This window comes from Mandrillus leucophaeus, unplaced genomic scaffold (assembly GCF_000951045.1).
Source record: "Mandrillus leucophaeus isolate KB7577 unplaced genomic scaffold, Mleu.le_1.0 Scaffold75, whole genome shotgun sequence".
Taxonomy (NCBI): domain Eukaryota; kingdom Metazoa; phylum Chordata; class Mammalia; order Primates; family Cercopithecidae; genus Mandrillus; species Mandrillus leucophaeus.
The window spans coordinates 1,064,793-1,073,307 of record NW_012108141.1 but is presented as its reverse complement, the minus strand read 5'-3'; positions in this window follow the sequence as shown (position 1 = coordinate 1,073,307).

Genomic DNA, 8,515 nt, shown 5'->3' with positions numbered 1-8,515 from the left:
CCTCCATCTGTGAGTCAAGGTCTTTGCTAAGTAATTTCACAGGCAAACACAATTGAGTCATACACTTTAAAAAAGCAAAAAGCTATATTAAAGTTGTTTCAGGAAGCCAGATATATCTGTTAGGAAATAAGGGGTGTCATTAAAATGCTGTGCTTAGAGTTCTATTATTATTGTTTATACCTAAAATTATGTTAAGAATGGCAAATTAAAGTTTTTTTTTGTTTTGTTTTTTTGTTTTGTTTTTGTTTTTTTTTTTACAAATAAGCCAGGCACAGAATATTTTTTCAACACTTAAAAATTTTCTAGAAAAAAATCCTTGCCTAACATGATTTTTGCAAAATTTCTAATGATGAAAAAACATTGGAATGTTTTTGGGAATAAATCTTATAGCAATAAATAAACATCAGTTCTTAAACTATTCAAATATATTCTTTCATACTTAGACAATAAGCACAGTGAAAATAATGTGTCTTGCACATAATGGGAAAAATATAAATGTTTGCTTATTGACAAACTTTTTGATTACTACAGACCAAGCGAGGGGAGTATTAAATGTAACAAAAAGTTAAATAGGCACATAGGAATGAGATTACAAAAATAGTGTGTGAAGCTTATGAATCTTGAGAAATTAATAAGGGCAGTGAAGAAACGATTTTCGCACAGAAGACAAAATCACTAAGGCAACATCTGTTCAATCCTTGATGAAAAATGACAATTGCTGAATGCTGAGAAGGTCCTTGTTTTGCCTGGAAATTTGTATTGAAGCAGTAAGTGGAACGAGTAAGTTGGTAGTGGGGATTCTTAAAAATTTTAAAGTAGCACCTTATTTTTCACAAGATCTTGGTAGGTTCCATTTAATCTATCAAGCTTTTCAGCACTGTGCAGTACCAAATAGGTCATGCCTATTCTTATCTGTGAGAGTGCAAATTTTATATGGCCACTAAGTTATCCAAAGAGAATTAATTATATTGTATGTAGTTTCAGTAGATGTAATGATAATATATTTGAGTTATTTGGCTATGGCAATCAACACATGAGATCTAGTTCTGTCTTCACTGATTAACCTACCCCCACAACCCCGTCTCCTTTTCTCAAATACTGCCAATGATAGTGACTTTATATTGTTTTGTTACTGTTTGTTTGATGTGGCTTTCTTTAATAATATGCACTCCTTTTAAAATGAAGCACATTGAAAAAATACCCTTTTCAGGAAAAAGGTTGCTAATTTGATAGAATAGACTACCCAGTTTGTTGATATTTTAACACCAATTATACTTCTGATGTTAAACTACTCAATTTAGTTTATCTTGCGTATAAAAGCAGGCTGGCTTATTTGGTGACATAAAAAATAAACAACAATTTGACTGATTGTAATTTTCATTTCTGAATAAGGTGCTTGGGTTTTTCCCTTCTAAAATTGTAAGTTATATTAAAGGACTTCCTGTTGTGCACATTGTCATTCCCCAGAGGGTAGGGCATTAAGAACAAGAATAGTTTGACAAAGAAAAGTGTCTGGGGAATGAGGGGGTAATTTGGGTGTGTGATGTCAAGAAAATGGTAGAAATGCTGGTTTGCTGTCTTGATTTATAGTAAACAAAATACACTGTTTAATTATGCTATTTTATAGAAAATTTCTCGTTTATTAGTAGTCACAACCTTAATGATGAGGTAGTAGTTGTTTCAAGTTTTTCTTCTTTCAAATTGTTTCTTTGTTTATGCCTTTGCATGTTATGTTTAATGTAAGCTAGCTTTGTGTCTTTTAAAATGGTATTTATAGAGACGATTTAAGTATATTACCCACTCAGCCATGGTAGCTTGAGTCTTCAGAGGGCCCCTCTGTTTCAAGGGCTGTTTTTTGTGAATCAAGAGAGGCTCTGATATCACTCAGCTGTAGAACTCCTCAGGATGCTGGGGATGAACTTGTCCAACTCCATTTCACAGATGTTGAAATTGAGGATGAAAGAGGTTGAGTGACTTGGCTCGTGCTTGTTATGGGAAGGGCCTGAATAGAACCCGGTCTTGTCAATATCAATTCAATGCTTTTTTTTTTAATTAAAGTTTTTATTTTGAGATTGTTGCATATGCAGTTGTAAGAAATAATACAGAGGTCCCTTGTATCATTTACTCAGTTTCCCCAAAGGGCAACATCTTGAAAAACTACAGTATAATATAGTACAACCAAGATGTTGACATTGATATTGTCAGGTTACAGAACATTTCCACCATTAGGGTGCTTCAGGCCATTCTTTCACAGCAATACTCACTTTCAACCTGCCCAATTCACTTTTTCACCATTGGCAACCACTCTAATCTGTTCTCCATTTCTATAATTTTGTCATTTTATGTTGTACCAATGGAATCATACAGTATGTAAACTTTCAGATTGGCTTTTCAAACTCTGCATAATCTCTGGAGATTTGTTCTTTTTTTGAGAAAGGGTCTCACTCTGTTGCTCAGGCTGGAGTGCAGTGGTGTGATCATAGCTCACTGCATCTTCCAACTCCTGGGCTTAAGTGATCCTCCCACCTCAGGCTTCTGAGTAGCTGGAACCACAGGTGCATGTCAAGATGCCTAAGTAGTCCGTAATTTTTTTTTTGTAGAGAGAGGGTCTCGTTATATTGCCCAGGCTGGTCTCAAACTCCTGGTTTCAAGCTGTCCTCCTGCCTTGGCCTCCCTAAGTGCTGGGATTACAGGCATGAGGCACTGTTTCTGGCTTTTACTCTGGAGATGTGTCACTGGATTATTGTGTGTATCAACAGTTTATTCCCTTTTGTTGCTGGGTAGTACAGATATATCACACTAAGGCTCTTTTTGTGGTATATTTCTGTTCTAATCTTGGGAAATCTTGGCCATTTCTTTCTTAACTTGGCCATTTCTTAACTTTCAAGGTTAAGGAACATAATTATGAAGAAATAATTTAATTTTGACGTTTCTCATTTTGTGTCTGGAGAGACTTGGAAGAGGTGATTATAAAGATAGCAGAAATGCATGCAGTATCAAGGGTGTTTTGGTGATGCCACAGCCTCCTTTGTTTTGTGGTGAGAGTGAGATGGACTTTAGATAGGGCCTCCAGTATGTTTTCTGAGGGATATGATTAGAAGGGGGCTCTGCTAAATTCTGTGTTCATGTGAGGCAGCCTTCCCAGGGAATCAATGTCTCAGCTATTACACAGGGCAAAATGATTTCAGATCTCATTCTAGTGTCACAAAGGGGATTTGCAGGTGCCAGTTGTCATTACTGAAAGTGGAGTGCAGCCAGAAGAGAGGAATTAGCATCTGTCTACCCTGTAACTGTGCCCTGGGTTTTTAATGACCTGAAATAGTTGAGGCTTGACATTAAACCTGCCTTAAACCCTAAAGATAGGCTCATTAGAAAGACCAAATGCTCCAAGGTGAAGAATGTATTTTAATTCTTACACTAAATTTTAGTTTGCTAAAACTAGTGGGCTGCATGGCACTTGCCCTGTGGCCATTTGTAGGTCTACTCACTGTCAAGAAAACTTCCACACTTTCAGGACAGTCAGTTAGGAGATGGGAAGTCACAAAGCCATACCTCCCACTGCATTTATGTGTTCTAATCATTTGAAGATGACTTGTAGAAACTATGATGAAAGGAGAAGATGCGTCCTAGGGGTTGGAATTGAAGTCTTGGGAGGGTGGAGAGCAGTCATTTGAATAACTATTAGATAGTAAGATAAAAACTTTGGACAAATGAAACAAGTAGCAATATAACATAGTTTGCAAAATCTGGTAAACAACCTTTAAGAAAGTGGGAGTTGAACAATGAGAACACATGGACACAGGGAGGGGAACATCACATACCGGGGCCTGTCGCAGGGTAAGGGGCGGTGGGAGGGACAGCATTAGGTGAAATACCTAATGTAGACGATGAGTTGATGGGTGCAGCAAACCAACATGGCACATGAATACCTATGTAACAAACCTGCACATTCTGCACATGTGCCCCAGAACTTAAAGTACATATATATTATATATACTATATATATAATTATGTATATACTATATATACATAATATATAGTATATATAACATATATTCTCTCCATATAATATATATGATATATACTATATGTGCATTATATAGTGTATATATAATATATATCCCTTAACGTAAGGTGAGGTATGCATGTAGTATGAACCCTAGAATTCTTGAGAGGGAGAAAATGAAAATGTTGGGGTATGGAAAAGGGGCTTGTACAGGAGCATGAGGGACTCTTGAGGCTAAGTCAGGTCAATCTCAGGCATTAGAAGGGACTAGAAGGAGCTAGAAGGAACACAGTGATTCATCTAGGTTTTTATTTTCATACCAGCCTTATTAATGTGAAGTTGCCTGTCTGAGACTCAGCAACGCTAACAGATTTTCCTGCCAGTGCTGTGAAATCCGTTGTAAAGCTGAGGGGTAATCAGATTAGTATTAAAAATGAACAGCGTGGAGAGTCATTTCTGTAACTTCTGAGGTCAGAAATAAATTATCGTTCTTCAGAAAGCCAGGCCAGGTTGCTTGTATCTCTGATTTCAGCTTCCCTCCCTGCAGTGTGAACTGGCTTGGGATTTTGCCCATAAACACTTAGGCATGATTTTTTTTTTTTTTTTAAGACGGAGTCTCGCTGTAGCCCCGGCTGGAGTGCAGTGGCTCGATCTCCGCTCACTGCAAGCTCCGCCTCCCGAGTTCACGCCATTCTCCTGCCTCAGCCTCCGGAGTAGCTGGGACTACAGGAGCCTGCCACCGCGCCCAGCTAATTTTTTTCATTTTTAGTAGAGAGGGGGTTTCACTGTGTTAGCCAGGATGGTCTTGATCTCCTGACCTCGTGATCCGCCCACTTCGGCCTCCCAAAGTGCTGAGATTACAGGCGTGAGCCACCGCGCCTGGCCTAGGCATGATTTTTAGGTAGCTGGTTCCCATCTCTGGGGTTCCTCGCTCCAAGTGGCCTGTTTTCAGCAAGGGAATGCCAGACTTTGTGAAGTACAAAGTCACAGCATAAGAAGTGATCAAAACATTTGGACTGTTGGTAGTTTGGGGGAATCCAGGTAGGATGTTTCAAGTCATATTAGCACAAATTCCCAGGCACTTTCCACATTGCAAGCCTAGTGTCAAGGTGACCTGACTCCTCCCTAGGGGTCATATCCAAATCACTCACTCCTTTTCCCATCTTAAGTCCAGAGGGCCACTCTGGGGCCTCCCAGTTGTCTGTTGTGGAATTGCTGCCAAGTATGCACATAATTCCTGACTTCAGGGTTCAGGTTGTAAAAGAAAGTTTATTTCTTATTGCCATTTTATTTTGCTTCTGTAGAGACAGGCCTGGGTTGCCTAGGCTGGTTGTGAACTCCTGGCCTCAAGTGATCCTCCTGCCTCAGCCTCCCAATAAAGTTTATGAATTTGTTAAAGCATGCTGGAGAAATCAGTGCTCTCTTTAGGTGTATTGTGTGGTCACATAGGGTAGGAAACTCTAACCAGGTAAAGGAGATGAGGCCGATGACAGCGGAGTGAAATGAATGGCTTCTCCAAGGCTGCCTCCAGCATCAGCTACTTGTATTGCAGATGTTGGAAGGAATTTGTGCGAGTTTCCCAGAGAGCTTGTACTTGTCCAGTCTCCCATGTAGGGATGGGATCTAATGACCAAAGCTGGTTTTGAATTGGTAGGTGTGATCTGCTTGAAATAATGGTATTTCACCTGCTATGTACCCATACACATTCTAAAAAAGATTAGTATATTTTCTTCTTCCCCTACCTCTCACAACAATTTTTTATTTTTCCTTGATCTCAGTGTTTTTTTCTTGTAGGGAAGAGGCGCATATAAGAAGCAGCATAGAATAGAGGCTAAGAGCATAAACTGTTAAATCAGATTGCTTGGGTTTGAAACCAAGCCTTGCCACTTTCCTTGGAAAAACTAGGTACTTATTCAGTGCCCTAGTTTTTCTTCATCTGTAAAGTAAAGGTAATCATATCAATTTCACTGAATTTTTATAAAGATTAAATAAGTTTCAATCATCTATTACTGCATAACAACTCCAGAGTTAGTGGCTTAGAACAACAGCAATCATTTTATTATTATCACTCCTGGTTCTATCAACTGATTTGTCTCAGCAGGGTAATTCCTGTTTAAGTTCTGCTATGCTCTGGCAGTCAGATGGTGGTGGCTGGGGCTGAAATCATCTTGATCTCAGCTAGAGCTGTTGGTTGGTACATCTCCATTTGGCCTTTTCATGTGGCCTAGACTTCCTCCCAGCATGGAGACTGGGTTCCAAGTGTTAGTGCTGCAATGGAACTATATGGAAGGTATACCACTTTTTATGAACTAGCCTGAGAAGTCTCATGGGGTCATCTCTGCCGTATGCTGTTGGTTAAAGTCATTGTAAAGATCCATTCTGGTTTACGGGAAAAGATTATAGATCCTACCACTTAACAGGAGGAGTGTCAACAGCACTCTGTAAGAAGAGCATATGGGATAAGGTAAGTTGTGGTAGCCAATGTGCTGCAGAAGGTAGAGCACTTAGAACAGTATCTGGCGCGTAATGAATGCTCAGTAACACTTAGTTATCATCAGTTCCTGGTGACCCCAATTTGGGACATGTAACCACTTATTCCAGGAAAATTTGGAGAATGTTACTCTATAGCCGTGCCATTTTAATGATGCTACTATATAGCTGTGTCTAAGGCTCTATGAGGAAGAACACCTGGGTCTGAGGCTGTTGTATCCTTTGGAAGTAAACTTTGAAATAAAAGACAAGGAGGAAATGCTGGCCAGGCTAAGAAATGTGTCTGAGGCATTTAGTCATAGTATGGCCACAATATTGGAAACCAAGTCCATTTCACTCCAGCACAGTTGACCCACAAACTGTCCTAGTCACTCAGAATAATTAATCTCTGGAAGAAGCCGAATAAAGTCCCACCTTCATGTTCATTAAGACTCATCAACTTTGGATAAAACTGAGTAAAGTTTTCTTTGGCAATGGGCAAGGTCCCTTTGAGGCCGAACACTCCTGAGGCCAATCACCTCATGGATATCCTGGGAAGCATTTCTTTGACTTTGGAGTGGCCCTCATTTGAACCTGACTCTCAAAGGCAAATGAATTAGGTGGCTTAGTCATGGGAACACCAATCCAAAGCCAGAGCTTTAGGGCTGTTGTTGCAAGCAAGTGAAACATAGGAAAAGGCTTCTTATGTGCCATCTGCCCATCTGCTTCATTATAGACCACATAGCAGCAATAGCAAGACTTGGGCTCTGGGCAGTGTTGACAGATTGGAGCAGCTTTCTTTGGATGTGTCTGAGCTCTTCATGACCTCCTTTGCCTTTTCCTAATATATCTTCCACCTTAAATAAAAAGTGGCCTTATTCCTATTCTTTATAGAATAAGGAATCTGACTCTGAAACAGAAAAGTAGATCTATTGAAAACTGTAGATTTGTTCTAAAAGTATTCAAATGTGAAAATTACTCAAGAGGCTTGTGCTGCTCCTGTTGACGTCATTCAGCCATATGCAACATTGCCTAGGATGTTTCTCACTTATATGTAGCTGTTCTAAAGGTCGTAATGGAGATTTGAGGATTAGAGGAAACTACCAGTTAAATTTTATGGTGATTCAGTGGCTCATAGTTAAGTCCTTGTGGATGGGTTGTACTGAGGTAATATTCATATGGAGAGAGAGAGAGAGAGAGAGCAAGAGAGAGAGAGAGCGAGCAAACAACACAGACCTCCAGACAGATCAATCAGAGTCTCTCATTGGCTGGCTCCATCTGCTGAGAGCATCAAAAGGCATTCAGGGAAGAGACGCCTTTCTACAGATGGGCTGAGGGAGAAATGAGAGAACAAGAGAAGTTCATGGGTAAGGGAAAGTTTCTAATTAACACATGCTGATAGAGCAGAGGCCAACAAAGGATGAAGGAGTGATAAGGAACACAAATTTAAAAAATAACGAGTGTTTGTTGTATGAGATGGCAATGCCATCTGAAGATTGATAACATCTTGCTATTGTCCTAGGCTGAAATTTTTTAAGTCCCAAACAACAGCAAAGATTAATTATACAATATTTTTATTTCATCTGTGTCTTGTTTGAATCCACCCAAAACCAACACTGAGACAAGGACTTGGGTGCAAGTAATTTATTTGAGAAGGAGTAAGCACAAACGAGAGAATAAGGAAAAGTCAATAAGAAGTGTATTAACAAACTAATTGAGGGCCTCTAGATCTCAGTCTTGCTGGGGATCCTATGAGGAAACATGTCTAGCACACCAGGACAGAGATACTGGGGTATTTAGTCTTTCAATTCAGTCCCTATTGGTTGAGGGTTTCCTCCAAGGGTGTTATGTTCCCTTCCCTCCTCTCCCCTTCCCTTCCCCTCCCCTCCCTTCTTCCATTCCTCTCCCTTCTTCCCTTCCCCCTTCTTCCCTTCCCTTCCTTCCTTCCTCCTCTTCTTCCTCCTCCTTTTCTTTCTTTCTTTCTTTCTTTCTTTCTTTCTTTCTTTCTTTCTTTCTTTCTTTCTTTCTTTCTTTCTTTCT